General features: G+C 29.7%; 1 protein-coding gene and 1 long non-coding RNA gene across 3 annotated transcripts in view; both read right to left on the bottom strand.

Annotated features, from left to right (window-relative positions):
• The window catches only part of LOC113376836 (F-box/LRR-repeat protein 2), a 549,588-nt gene that overhangs the window by 234,272 nt on the left and 299,422 nt on the right, over positions 1-15,894 (bottom strand). The gene's annotated exons all lie outside the window — the stretch shown is intronic.
• LOC113376837 lies at positions 8,389-9,819 on the bottom strand. The gene is made up of 3 exons (XR_003367063.1): positions 9,424-9,819; positions 9,247-9,345; positions 8,389-9,161 (listed from the first exon to the last, which is right to left on the bottom strand). It is a non-coding gene; the product is annotated as an uncharacterized LOC113376837 (long non-coding RNA).

Genomic DNA, 15,894 nt, shown 5'->3' with positions numbered 1-15,894 from the left:
CATTACAGCACCGATGTCAATATTCTGCAAAAGGAAATTCAGAAGGTAGTTCGCATTGCAAACCTTAAGAACAGACTCACAAAACATCCACTGAATATGTTCATTGTCGAGCTGAAACAACAACCAAGTGATAAAGATTTTTACAAAATCGAATTTTTGTACAAAACCAAAGTAACGATTGGGACTAACCGATATACTAAAGAAATTGTCCAGTGCGTCCGTTGTCAAAGGCACGGCCATACGCGGGACTATTGTCACATGACCCCGAGATGTGTCGAGTGCGCTCAAAATCACCTGACAGAGAAGTGTTCATGGGGAGACAAGATCAATGAAGTGTGTTCTATGTGGTCTTAACCATCCTGCCAACTACAAGAGATGCAAAATCTATAAGGAACAGTTTGAAAAAAAAATCCATCATCAAGACAGAACATCACCAATTTATGGATCAACCTCAAATGTTAAACCAGGTATCTGATACTCATATGTTACACGTAAAAATACTGTACTGCATGAAAACCAGGACATTCCATCAACTACTAATCAGAACTCGACAAACATTAATAATATCAATGATCTGTCAGAATTGAATTAAATTATAAAAACACTTACTGAACTAATGGGCACTATGCTGAATTTACTCACAACCATTCTAGCAAATAAATCATGTATTTCAAACTAACAATCTGTCTATGAAATGCAAATGGCTTGTGTAACCACACTCAAGTTCTTAAATATTTTTTAACAATCAACGATATAGATATCATGCTTATATCGTACATGCTTATATTATATTCACTAACAATAGTTCCGTACGTTATTACGGACACACCAAATTATATAGTTTATAATACTCCGCAGCCAAGCGGAAGACCTCATGGAGGAACTGCGGTTATTATAAAAGCTAACATAAATCATCATGAGACTGAACCACTCCAGAAGGATTTTCTTTAAGCAACATCAATTTCAGTTAATATACTAACTATCGCATAACCAGCTAGTACTATCAGCCATTTACTGTCCGCCTAAACACAGGATCGCCGAAGGTCAGTTTATTATTTTTTTTAGTACGCTGGGCAGTTTATTTATGGCGGGAGGAGATTATAATGCAAAGCACATATTCTGGGGTTCTAGGCTAATCACACCTAAGGGTCGAGAACTTTATAAATCGATTGCAAAAAACAATTTTAAGCCAATATCAACCGGCGAGCCTACTTATTGGCTAACAGATCTTAACAATTTTAATCATTCGCCAATTATTCTGCAATATTCTACAACTACAGAAGTAAATCAAAACTCATATTTTCTCACAAATAAATTTATTAATTGACCATTATTCCAAGACATAATTGATGAAGAAATTTCTTGCAACATACCTCTTAAAAATGAACAGGATTTAAACTTGGCGATAGCTAATTTTATAACGCTACTATCATCAGCAGAAAAATCTTCTATACTTTCAAATGCAAGTTGCAAACCTAATTATCCTATTAACATTAAAAAATTTATAGCTCAAAAACGAAAAAACGAAAAATATGGCAAACCCCAAGATCACCGACCGATAAAAACAAATTTAACTGTGCCTGCAGGAATCTTAAGACTCTATTATATGAATATAAGAACGAATATCTTAAAAATTATTAAACTAATTTTTCATCTAGTAAAGACACAAATTATTCTCTTTGGAAGGCAACGAAGATATTAAAAAGGCCGATACTACATATACCTCCAGTGCGTAAACTTGATGGTTTGTGAGCAAGAAGTTCAGAAGAAAAATCGGAAGAATTTTCAGAACACTTTTAAAATACATTCAAACCTCATCCCCGCAGTTGAAGATTTTATCCACAATTGTTCACAAAATGAATCTATACTAGGCCAAATTGTAAAACGCATAACGGTGACCGAATTAAAAAATTATGTCAAGGATGCAAATTTTAATAAAACTCTTGGACCAGATAAAATTTCGATAAAAATGATAAAAGAATTGCCAGAAAAGAGATTTAGATTATTAACAATAATATTCAATTCAATTTCAAGATTAAATGTATTCCCGCAAGCTTGGAAAATAGCTAAAATAATTATTATACCTAAACCTGGAAAAGATCATCATTTATTGTCTTTCTATAGACCAATAAGCCTACTTCCTTCTATTTCGAAGATATTTGAAAAATTATTACTTCAACGCATTAAGTCAGAATTGTTGAATCAAAACCTAATTCCAAATCACCAATTTGGCTTTAGAGAACAACACTCAACCATAGAACAGATTCATCGCCTAGTAAATATTTTAAACGAACCGTTCCATGCAAAAATTATTGTTTGGCTGTATTTTTAGACGTTGCGCAAGCATTAGACAAGGTATGGCACACTGGTTTGTTGTACAAACTAAAACTCTGTTTATCAGTACCGATATTTTCAATAATAAAATCGTACCTTGAAAATAAGGAATTTTTCGTCAGCATAAACAACGAGGAGTCGACCAAAAGGAAGATCCTCTCTGGCGTGCCCCAGGGAAGCGTTCTTTCTCCAACTCTGTTTCTTATATTCACAGCGGATTTACCTTTATACTCCGGAACAAGCGTGTCGACATTTGCTGACGATACATGTATCATTGCCTCCAATGAAGATCCCGCAATAGCTTCGCAACTATTACAAGAGCATCCAGATATTGCTACAAAATGGCTTTTTTCATGAAGAATTATGACAAACGGCACAAAATCTACGCATATCACTTTCACGCTTCGTACTGGTATATGCCCTACAATTAAGTAAAATGGACAGGAAATCCCAGTAAAAGATAGCGTAAAATATCTCGGAATACACCTAGACTCAAAATTGAACTGGAGCGTTCACATTAACAAGAAAAAACAGCAGATTGATGAACTATTTAAAAAACATTACTGGTTGCTGAATAAAAGATCCGAACTGTCGACAAACAACCAACTAATTATTTACAAATGTATTTTCAAACCAGCGTGGTCTTATGGGATTCAACTATGGGGCACCACAAAAAAAAAACAAAATACAGATTATTCAGCGAATGCAGAAAAACCAGAACAGCAACATGATAACAGTAAATGAAGTAATTCAACAAAATAACAGACAACTATAAAAGAAGAATTGACGAACACCCAAATTACTTGGCACAAAATGTATTCTCAGAAGCGTGCCCAACCTGGCTAAAAGAAAAAATGCCCAATGATCTCATAAATAGCCATTTGTAAACGCTTACATTATTAATAATAATAATAATATTATTATCATTATTATTTATATCTTATTATTTCTAATAATTATCATTATTTATATTAAGTTATTTTGTTATATTTTATTGTTTTTCTAGTATATTTTTATTATTCAAAAATTTTATTTATTTTATTTATTAATTTTATTTTTATTATTATTTGCTTTTATTTTATATTAAATCATCACACTACGGATATCATTCTAATGTAAAATCTATCCTTTGTACTCTTATTTATTTAAGTTATATTATTTAACTAGATGTTATATTATTTAACAGTTGTAATAAATATTGTAATTAAAAAAAAACTTTTGAAAAAAAAATTAACGGATTGTTATGGAACCTTTTTTAGCGTATATATCATGATCTTATAGAACTTACTGAAATATTACGGCCTTACGACAAGTAATTTAATTTTAAAAATTTCTCAAAGTTTGAGAAAATGAGTGTTTTTTTGACGCTAAAATTAAAATTAGACGATTTACTTGGTATAACATTAGAGTACTTGGTCTTAATGAACATACTAAACCATTAAAGTCCTACGAAAACTGGTTCAAATATAAAAATTGATGATTTTTAAAAATTTTCTTTTAGAAAATACTCCGTGTAATAAATCCACTCGGAATACTTTTAATTACTCGATTATTTACACATATCAGGAAGTTCATGTAACTTGCCTCAAGGCAATATACCAATACCAACCAGTTGTTGGATTATTTACACACCTAGAAGGACAAACAAAATATATTTATAAAGTTCCGTTCATTCAATGGATCTATTAATTTTGAAATAATTTTTCCGCCAATTCCGCTCACATAAATTCAATTCGTATGAAAAATTTTACACAACTTATTTTCAAATATAAATATTATTATATTTATTTATAGTATTTTCTTTAACGAATTAGTTTTGAAGAAATTGCAGGTACATGATGATATATAAGAATGATTTTTTAAGAAAAGCATCATAAATATCAAATCTTTGCCAATATTTACAATAAAAATGATTAGTCTTAAATTTCGCTAGATTTTTTTTCTTTTAAAACGCGATAACAACTATTTGAATAACTCTTGTCGATAATTTTTTTCGTCATTATTAGTTTCATCATCAACAGCATTTTAGATTATGTACAATGTGAATTGATAAGCTTCAATAATGAATCGATAAGGTTTCTAACTTTGAAATCTTATTGTCGTGGCGCACTTGGCATATCATTTAGTTGTTTGACTTGGATTCATATGCACCACAGTACGGCTGGAATGCACCGATCCGAGATTTTGTTTTTGAAAAGTGCATTTTTATTGTTTGTGCCAATTTGAGATAAGAAATCGGTCTTAGATTTATCTTCAATGTAAGTAACTTGAAAAAATATAGTAATATTTTAGTAGGTGTAATAATTGTTATACTCATCATTAAAAACATCTACAAAAAGTATATATTCAAATGCCGCAAGATAATTTGGGTCACTTGTATATTAAATATGTAATAATCTGATCAAAATAGTTTCAGACTGTCAATTTTTTTTAATTTAACGTCCTACATTATCATGTAATGTGATTGCACGAGTAAAGGATTAATAGATTAATTACTTATCTTGACTATATATACATAAACTTTTATATACATATATATGTATACGTATATAAATAAAAACTATGTATATATAATAATAAACCTTAGGATTTGGCTTATTTTATACTTATTTATCTATGAGATTTGGATTTTTCTAGAATTAAACCTAGGGGTAAATTTTCATGCTACACTCGTCGCGCCTCTGTAGCAGAAGCGGAAAATTAAAATTAAAATAATCGAAAAGCGGTCCGGTTTGCTATCTATTTGTACTTGTTTATCTATGTTCAGAAACGCGTCAAAGAAGGCCACGTGCCATTTTCAAGATGTTTATATAATTTCTTTAAATTTTTTTCTTAATCCACTTTCATAATTAACACTAAATGAATTCCATATAATGTTGAAATTACAACCACTATCTAATGGTTCATTTTTGACAATTTGATATAAAAAATTGATATAGCCAGGTAATTATAAGATTTGTGGATTGGTATAGAAACTATTACTATAAGAGAAAAATTAAAAGAACAGCAACATTTAACAACAAAAATATAATAAAGGATAGCAGAAGTAATAAAGATAGAAACTAGATAATAAATAAAAATATATATAAAAATATATACATATAAATAAATACATACATATAAAATGCAACGGAAGTGCGTTACGGCAAAGTCGAGTACCAATGATACGTCATTCGCTCACGATGATGCCATTTCTACACGGGTCGATTCTAATTGGTCGTCGTATTTGTGCGAGGCTTTTTTGTATGCGTGACTTTATACGTGCGTACGTCACCGAGTGCGTGTAGTTCATTTTTCGGTGTTTCATATCATTACATTATAAGGTTAAATAGTAGTAAAAATCTTGAGTTAATAAAAAATGTCTGGATTGGAAGAATATTTTATCCCGTCCGCTATATATAATTATAGTGCAAATAATAATGCAAATGAAAAATCTGTGTCGTGTAAGAAACGTAAGTTTATTGAAATAATTTGTATTATTCGTGGTTACTATATATTCTTGAGGTTAATAAAATGGAAATTATTTTTATATGCGAAACATATACTACAACTGTTAAAATAATGAAACTGTATCGCCAGCGAAAAACTAAAAAAACAAGCAATCAAAGATTGTATGTGAATTTTAATTACATGAAGTTCTTCAAACACAATTTCATGATAAGTGAAATTGTGAAAACAATATTTATTAAGGCGTTGTTTAACATAATAATTCTCTGCATTTTTATAGATATTAAAAATATTAAAGCAGTATAGCTTTATTCTAATATGCCAAAGATATGTCTTTGTTAAAATTATATCTCAGACACTTTTGTAAGTTTAGAGAAAGTCTACATGTTTTTCGTTTATAATGGCTATTAAGTATTACAAAGTTGCATATTTTTATAAGTAATGAAGAATAAATTGATATTCAGATTCATTACTCTAAACGAGAGATCAAGCACAACAATAGTTTGTGTAGCTGTGTATCATTTATATACAGATATACTTTATAATAGACATCTATGCATTTTATTCATTGCCAGTGTTACTGAAATCATTTAAGATTGTTATATTACTGCTATCCACTTTGATAGTATAAAGTAATCAGCAATTTATTTCCCTAATAAAGCTTCAAGTCCTAAATGCTAATTCCAATGACAAACCGATCATGTATTATTAAAAATATTGTTAATGCTATTATAAATTTATAACTTTTATAAATAAGTATAATGGTTGAAATTAAAAAATGTGTACATCATGAGTGTTACCATATTACTGATGAACATTATTCAAAATTGTTATATGATGTATTTATTTTTAACTTAATTGTACAACAGCAAAAACGATTTACTTCAATCGCGTGTGAACCTTAGGCGCACTCTTTTTTTTATGTATTGCCCTATAAGATCTTACTCATATATATATATATATATATATATATATATATATATATATATATATATATCTTATATATAAAATTCTTCTGTAACAATGTAAGTTTCATTAATCCTCCTAAACTATAATTCGGATTTTCATGAATCTTCCTGAAGTTTGATCGGGAAATTTTCTAGAATGTTTTGATTCACAGAAATATAGTTAGATTGTAGAAATAAATGGAAAAAAATACAAAAAACCGCTTATCATTGTTTGACCTTTAAAATATTTAAGGCATGTGTTGTGCCCTCGTGTGAGGAAATGCGAATACTTTACTTTAGGATTCTTCAGCGTTAATAAATAAAAGACTTTTCACTGTTAATAACAATATATATTCACTTGAGTTATAAAGTAATAATTTGAGTTGAGTGATATAAAATGACTATGTACGAAGTTCTGGAATTTGGTAGTTGTTCTTGAGATGTCCGGAAAGAAAGTGGACGAGTTCTCGTAAGTGCATGTACCATGCAACTTGCGTAATCGTGGGTGGGGGAAGCTCCTAGCTCCTAGAGAGGTTTCCTAGCTAACGGCTTAGGCGTTGAGGGACTAGATGGCGTAACACATGGTTTGACATTATAAACAAATGACAACTTTCATTTGCCAAACATTTCTATTCACTTATAGGCTAAGGCAATATTAAAATATAATAAATTCATGATTATAAACAAGGAAAATGTAATGTCTACATTATTATTGCCGAAAAGCAGCTGAGATATGCCAAAAATTAAATTAATATAATATGCAAATAATATAACATGCTGTTATATCTTTGCCTTTAGCGATGAAGGTAATTTGATATTTTTAACACACCACAAGATTTTCATAAATTTATTACAGGATTAATTATACAAAGTTTCATTAAAGTTTATTATAATTAAAGGTTATGTGTGTCTTGACGTACAGATGGAAAGAGAATGAGCCATAGATAAAAGAAGAGTATATAGATCGCTCTCTCGGGCCATATTTCGTTGCCACATTCCTGTGTTAGTTGAAGCCCCGCGCTACAGATGGCACTAGTCGCCTGAACGGGTGCGTATAAAAAATACTATAGAAATGAACCAAAATTATATGGACCGTTTTAATTCAAAATTTAAAAAAAGAAAAATTGAAAAAAAAAAAAATTTTGAAGCATTTATTTTTCACAAAAACATTCTACATTATATCTACATAGTTCTCTTTATAAACAAAGCACACATAGCATAAAAATGTACATAAATATACACATTATCCACAATGTATATATATATATATATATATATATATATATATATATATATAACATTATATATGATTATAATAGATGGTAGTAAGCTGTAAAAACTATGTGCGAAAAGCATAAAAATGTACTTAAATGTACACGCTATCCACAATGTATATATATATATATACAAATATATATATATATATATATATATACATATATATATATACATATATATATATATATATATATGTGTGTGTGTAATATCATTTTAGCATATCAGCCTTTCAAGCTGAGCACAAAAAAAATAGAAATGTACATGAATGTATATATTATTTATATATATACATATACATATATAACCACAATTCTTTGATTGATATTGATTCAGATCAATATATAACCAATATATATATATATATATATATATATATATATATATATATATTTACATATATATTTATTTTGATTAACATTAAGTTACATAATATCTATGATGTACAGTCTCTATTTGGGAATCTTTTCTGCGCTATTGTTAATGTGCATTCAAATGTTTGTTCAAAATGTCATTATTATCATTGTCTTAAAGAAAAACAACAATCATTGATATTATTATAACAGTACTTAATAGTTTTCTTATAGCATCTACAATAAGACATTTTAGAGTAAAGCTATTGACATCTCTTTCAGAATAGTCAAATGCAATAAGCAAGTGCACATTAAGGGTGTTTTATCCCTTTGCTTTTTAGAATTTTATCATTAATCATGATTATACTTTGCCTGTCATTTGACAGTTCCTGAAAATCTATACAATGTGATTCCCTTTATCATCATTAAACAACACAGATAATAATATTTCTTGTAATATCAAAATGAAATTATTAATACTTAAAAACTTTTCCTGTGACATAGCCAAACCTAAATTAACCTTTGCACTAGCTAGAATTTCACCATTTATTGAGAATTTCCTTTCACTTACGATTATATCATTAGTGTTTTTAGTATGTTCTCCAAACTGACTTAATATATAATTACGAGTCGTACTGTTCAATATTAGTGGGAGATCAGCAAAGATTTCAGCACATTTCAGACTTCATTCTTATTGTTTTTTCCTGTGTATTCATTCATCTCATATCAATACTTGTACACTTGTGAATGTGTTTAGTAAACCGTCTAAACATTTTACATTTGAACGTATTTTCCTTTTATACTGCTGAAAAAATCGATGTAGAATTATTAGTTATGATCCTACATTATTAGAACAAGATTAATTTATATTTAGTTATTTAATAACATACCTTTCAGAGAGCTGACAGGAATTCTCTCTGTCTATTTATAACCTTAAAATTTCTAGTATTGATATAGTTAAATGTCTCAATTATTTCTGAATTATTAAACTGTAATGAAAAATCATATCAGAATAGTACAATCAAATGAAAGTAATTCGAAGTATGCATATTAATAAAAGTACTCACTTAGATTGAAAGCCGGCAAATATTATTACTTATTTTACTTTTACTTCGTCGTTTCTCGCTGGAACTACATAATACATGCATTTTTCTTGGTATTTCTTCTTCGTTAAACAATGCACTTCGACAGCTTATTTGTTTTTTACTCTAACAAGCATTTATTATATTGTCTAGGTTATCTCTCCATGAAAAATTTATTACAATGGACGCCATGTTTAATTTAAGTATCTGTCATATGTCAAATTCGATTTCAAAGTGAAAAAAAAATAAAAAAAAAAAAACAAGCGCGACCGGCGGCAGGGGCTCTAACTAAACTCGGGTTACAGACGTTTGTTCCGAGATTACCGGCCATGGAATGAGCCTTGTGTTGTCTTCTAGGGGTCCTCTGTCTAGGCGGAAATGTAGGCTCCATAGCAGGTAGATTGGAACTCAGAGATGTAGAGTCCATAGATAAGTAATAAGTATGCACATAGAGCCATAAATGCGACGTCAAAAATGTAAGGGTGTCGGCGCATAACATACCTTCCCCCTTCAGGAGATTATAGTTCATTACCAAATTTAGACATTTTACAATAAATTATGAACTATAATCAAAAAACATAATATAGAAAAAAGTACATAGTAAAAGAAGAGAACAATTTCACAAAGGACATAGAAATGACACAAAGGACATGAAAATGGAAGAAAATAATATTTATGAATTAACACAACACTTAAGATTAAATATTTCAAAATCAATGCTTAGAACTAGTACAATGTAGAAATGAAAATTAGTATAAAATCAATCATTAACAATAGAAATAAGAAAATAGAATTAAAATTAACACATATAAGAATAGAAAATAATATACATTTTAAATAGAATTATAATCATTGTATAAAAGGTTTAATCCTATTTACATGAACTTTTAAAGATTTCTTTCCACAAAACAGAGTATAATTAACAGACGAGTCCTTAGAAATAATTTCATATGGACCAATCCATGGCATAATTAATTTTTTAGATTTTCCTCTATAAATAGTTTCATTCTTTAATAGAACCAATTCACCAACGTTAAACTCAGTTTTCTTTGAATTCTGATCATAGTATTTTTTGGATAGGTGTTTATTTAGGATGAGGTTTTCTCGGGCGATTTGGTTTGCAGATTGAATTCGATGTTTAACTTCTTTGGCATAATCGTCATATGTATATTGTTGATCAGGAGTTTTGTGGAGAGAGGATGGGATTTCAGGGTTATGTCCAAAAATAAGTCTGAATGGACTAAAACCAGTGGCTGAATGCGGAGTGGTGTTAAAAGTAAAAATGGCATAAGGCAGCCAATTATCCCAATCCGACTGATCAGGTTTGACAAAATTTCTTATATATTCGATTAACGTACGATGGGATCGTTCCAATGCGCCATTAGATTGCGGATGGTACGCAGTGGTTTGGATTTTAGAAATTTTAAGTATCTTACAAGTATTTTTAAATAAAGCACTGAGGAAGTTAGTGCCCTGGTCAGTTAATAATTTTGTTGGGATGCCATAATTACAGACAATGTCTTCTACGAAAACTCTAGCAATAGTCTCGGCATCCTGACTTTTAATAGCAATTGCTCTACTAAACTTGGTTAACAAATCCTGGAATGTTAGTATATATTTGTTAAACCTAGAAGTCTCCGTTAATGGCCCTACTATATCGAGGGAACATTTTTCAAATGGCTTAGAAGGAGTATCTGTAATGATCATGGAATGTTTATTCAAGTGATAACTTTTATTGCGTTGACATAAGTCACAATTTTTAATAAATTTTCGAAGATTGCGTCGAAGTTTAGGCCAGTTATATTTAATGAGAATTCTTTTTAAAGTACGTTTAAAACCTTGATGTCCACCGAGTGGCTTAGTATGATATTCATTGAATAATTCAAGTTTGTCGTCATCTGTCAATATATGTTCAAGAGGATAATTGTAAATAAAAATGGTAATGTCATGATTTTTAAAAATATATCGTAGCATGGAACGTACTTCTGTCCAGTCTAAGTTGTCAGTCTCGTTAACGAGAATTGGTAATGATAATTCTTTTGCATTTAATTGTAAACATAAGTCTTTTAACTTATGTAATAGTAGTGAATAAGATCTCAAAATTAGTCAAGTCGTTTTCAGTATTTCTTGTTATCAAATAAAATATAAAAATATCTTTATTTTTAACATACGCTATATCCCCTACCCCTATATTTTGGGCAATTAATTCATTTGTTCTATTATATTTACTTTGGATTTTTGAAAATAAAATATGGGAGCTTAGGAAGGTCTTTGGGGTATCGATGCAAATGGAGCGTTTGCCAGAAATAAAATTATCGTTACTTCCTTCAATTATGTTAGGATTTGTGATTATTTGAGAAGAAAGTGTTTCTCTAAAATTATTAATATCATCAGTAATTACATTATAAACACGACTCAACGCATCTGCGTTAGTATTGCTACTCCCTTTTTTGTAAACGATTTCATAATTAAATTCTTCAAGTTTAATTCGCCAACGCATTAAACGTGAGCCTGGATCTTTTAAATTAAACTGCCATGTGAGAGGCTTATGATCTGTAACGATTGTGAACTTTACGCCGAAAATATAAGGTCTAAAGTGGCGTACAGCCCATACGATTGCAAGTAACTCTTTTTCAATAGTAGAATAATTTAATTCAGCCTTATTTAAAGTTCGACTGGCATATGCGATGGGCAAATCCTTACCAATCTCACCCTGGGAGAGAATAGCACCTAAAGCTTTGCCTGAAGCATCAGTAGTTAAATTAAATTGTTTTTCAAAGTTTGGATAAATAAGAACTGGTGCAGTAATTAAAGCAGATTTCAAATTTTCAAATGCAAGTTGTTCTTGCGAGGTCCAATTAAATGTAACATATTTTTTTAATAGATTACTAAGAGGTCTGAAAGTTTTAGAAAAGTTGTTAATAAAACGCCTATAGTAACCCGCAAGGCCTAGGAAGGATTTAATATCTTTAGAATTTTTTGGAATAGGAAAATTTAAAACTGCGTCTATTTTGGAGGGGTCAGGTTTTATACCCTCGGGAGTGATTATATGCCCTTGGTTTTAATATGTACAATGTAGTCGAGAAGTGCAGTATGATAGTCTTCATGTACTTGTTCAAAAGCAAAATTACAATTGCGAATAAAATGAGTATATTTATCTTGGCTAGAGCCATCAAATGAATTAATCATTTCTCTAAATTCCTTGAGCTTTGCAGCCATGGTTGATGAGTGTTCGAGGAAGATGGAATGGAAGGAGTCGAAGAAAATTTTGTTCTTCGAATAGAAGGAATTGGTAAAATATTAATCCTATTGAAAACTGAGTCTACTAGTAAAGTGATTGGTTACCTGATTCTGAGACTAATCGTAGAACAATATTCAAAAATGGACTCGTAGAATAATTTTCCAAAATTGGACTCGTTGGATCTGCTAATGATTCTCTGATTTGGATACTCGAAGCTCTGCTGGTACATTCAATATATTAACCTACACATTTAACATGAGATTAGTAAAATTGTTTAAATGAGATTTAAAAAAAAAATAGTAATGATTAAAAAAAATTATGAACAGTGTGGTTAATTGGAAATAGTAATATAGTATAATGATTTAGTAGATACAATGTAATGAAATAGTAAAATATAGTAATTTTACACTATATCACAATCAAGTTCTATAAATAGTATAAATTTTAAGAATGAAAGAAAATGGTAATTAGAATATAGTAGATCAATTTGTTTTTGAATATAGTAAATATTAAGAATATAGTTGTAAAATGTGTGATCAAATAGGATATAGAAAATAGAAATAGTAATTTGTAAGAAATAGTAGAATTAGTAAATATGATACTTTCACACACAAAACACAGCTATAGTCTAGATTTAGAAAACAAGATATGGAAATACTTAAAATAGTAGGATATAGTAAAATATAGTATAATAATAAAAATATAATTGCAATTAGTGTGATTAATTTGGAAATAGTAGAAATAGTAATTGAAATGGAATATAGAAGATGTAGTAAAATATCACACACTAGTTACAATTAAATTTTACTAATTAAAACATGGAAACATGGAAGTAATTAAATATGGAAACTTTGATAATAACATGGAAATTTATTTTATGATAAATATTAGAAAGAAATAGAATGTCTAAAATTTGGTAATGACCGTATAATAACTCTGATGAAATATGTATATGATACTATCCTGTAATGGCGTCCAAAATGCGTTCCTTTATAGAGTGTTATGCCGTAATGGCGGAATTCGGGCCAAAAGAACTTCGAATACGCTGTGGACGTCTGCGGCTTTGTCCGATACCTGGGCCGTCCGATACAAGCTTGCCACGCTATACGTTCCTGTCCGATCCTCGTGTCCGATACGGAATACTTCCTTCGCTTATTTTGTGACGTCGATGTGTTTTTCTTAATTTTTGTAAAATTTACAAAATATTACCTTACATTCAGGCCTATTTTTCAGTTCATCTCACAAGCTGCCACCAATGTTATATCTTTGTCTTTAGCGATGAAGGTAATTTGATATTTTTAACACACCACAAGATTTTCATAAATTTATTACAGGATTAATTATACAAAGTTTCATTAAAGTTTATTATAAGGTTATGTGTGTCTTGACGTACAGATGGAAAGAGAATGAGCCTTGTGTTGTCTTCTAGGGGTCCTCTGTCTAGGCGGAAATGTAGGCTCCATAGCAGGTAGATTGGAACTCAGAGATGTAGAGTCCATAGATAAGTAATAAGTATGCACATAGAGCCATAAATGCGACGTCAAAAATGTAAGGGTGTCGGCGCATAACAATGCGTTTGACAAGTGATGATGCAGTCTGCGCATGTGTCTGACGTGCGCGTGGTTTGCTTTTGCTTGCAATAATTTTGTCTGCGCACTTTGCGAACAGATTCGCCGTACGAATTCGTGCAAAGGAGAGAGCCATAAGTGATTGCGCTCAAAAATATTCAATTTGCAATCGTTTTGCCTTACTATACTAAGTTACAATACAAAAAAAAAAATATTTAGAAGTTTCATTGTGTCAAAAATTCATATGGTTGGCATTTTGTACGGAATATTTACTCAATGGAGCGCTTTCGGTCTGAACTTTTTTTTACTGTTTTCCATTTCGTTTGGAATTTTGGAACTAGGTTTATCTTACTCTTCATAAGTGAAAACAATTTAGACTCCTTTACCACTTCTCGGCTGGAAGACATTTTTTTTCAGTGGTCTAATTTTACTTTTTTCAAAATAACGTTGAGTATCGATAAAAGAACTAATTATAAGAGAAAAATGTTTAATAATGTTTTTCAAAAAAGAAAATACTTTTCAAGTTACTGGCTACTGAAAATTTGTTTCTTTTTGCGTTTTTCATCGTTTTTTGCTAATATCTTCAAAAATATACATTTTAACGAAAATCATGTAATGAACAAAATTATATCAATAAAAATCCTAATAAATCGCTATTTTACAGTGTTCTAGGAACAATATTAAGTTAATTATGAAAATGGGTTTTTATAGTTCTCATAATAAGCTTCAAAAGAAGTACTTCTGCGTGTAAATTGAGTGAGCTATCATGCAATTAAAAGACGCATACAATGTTTTTTTTTCCATTTAAATCAAGTTTATGAGTGCCATTACCACCAAAATTAAAAATAATCGTTTTCCATCTAGAATTAACTTAGTTTGAGAGATCTTGATGGATTCTAGAAAATACCATAACATTAGTACAATCGATTTTCAAAAAACTCATGATTTCATAAAAAAATCCATTTAATAAAACAACCAATTTCTCATTATAATATCTCTGAAAGAATACGTATAAAAGTATATATATGAAAATTTAAGGTATTTTTCAGACTAATTATTGGTTTTATTATTTTTTTGTTACACAAATATTGATATAGTTCTAATTGTTTAAAGTGTGCGCGGCTGTCCAACCGGAGTGTGTTTCAAGCCCTTTAACCCTTCGCCGTCTCAAAATAAGAGAAGTTACGGTAAAATTTATGATAAAGAAAGTTGTAGTTTATTTAATCAGAATAAAAAGAGTTATAATCCAATTAATGCGGGGGGTGGTGACGAATTTGCAAATTGTTTTCACTTCTGAACTTTAGATTAAGATTAGCTGGGCATACGCTTTTTTCCTCTTCATTTAACGTAATAATTTTGTTGATAGTAGGTTGAATAGAGCACATGTGAACAAAATTTGACAAATTAATTCACTTCAAATATGAACGTAAGTAATAATGTATATTGAATTATTAGTGTGAAAAATGCAATTTAGATATTAAAATACTAAAAGCCAGTTAAAATATGATACGAAATTATAAAAATTGTAGGCAACATTATTGAAGCAATTATTTTGGGTAGAAAAATCCAAGGTGATATTGTACCTTGACCGCATGCTATATATTAATTCTTTCTGAATTTGTTATAATTTTTAAAAGATTTCAATTT

The sequence above is a fragment of the Ctenocephalides felis genome, unplaced genomic scaffold, assembly GCF_003426905.1.
Source record: "Ctenocephalides felis isolate EL2017-DRISC unplaced genomic scaffold, ASM342690v1 CF-g0.4_SCAFFOLD_01886, whole genome shotgun sequence".
Lineage (NCBI taxonomy): Eukaryota > Metazoa > Arthropoda > Insecta > Siphonaptera > Pulicidae > Ctenocephalides > Ctenocephalides felis.
The sequence above is the reverse complement of the archived record's forward strand: the minus strand, read 5'-3'. Positions and strand labels throughout refer to the sequence as shown.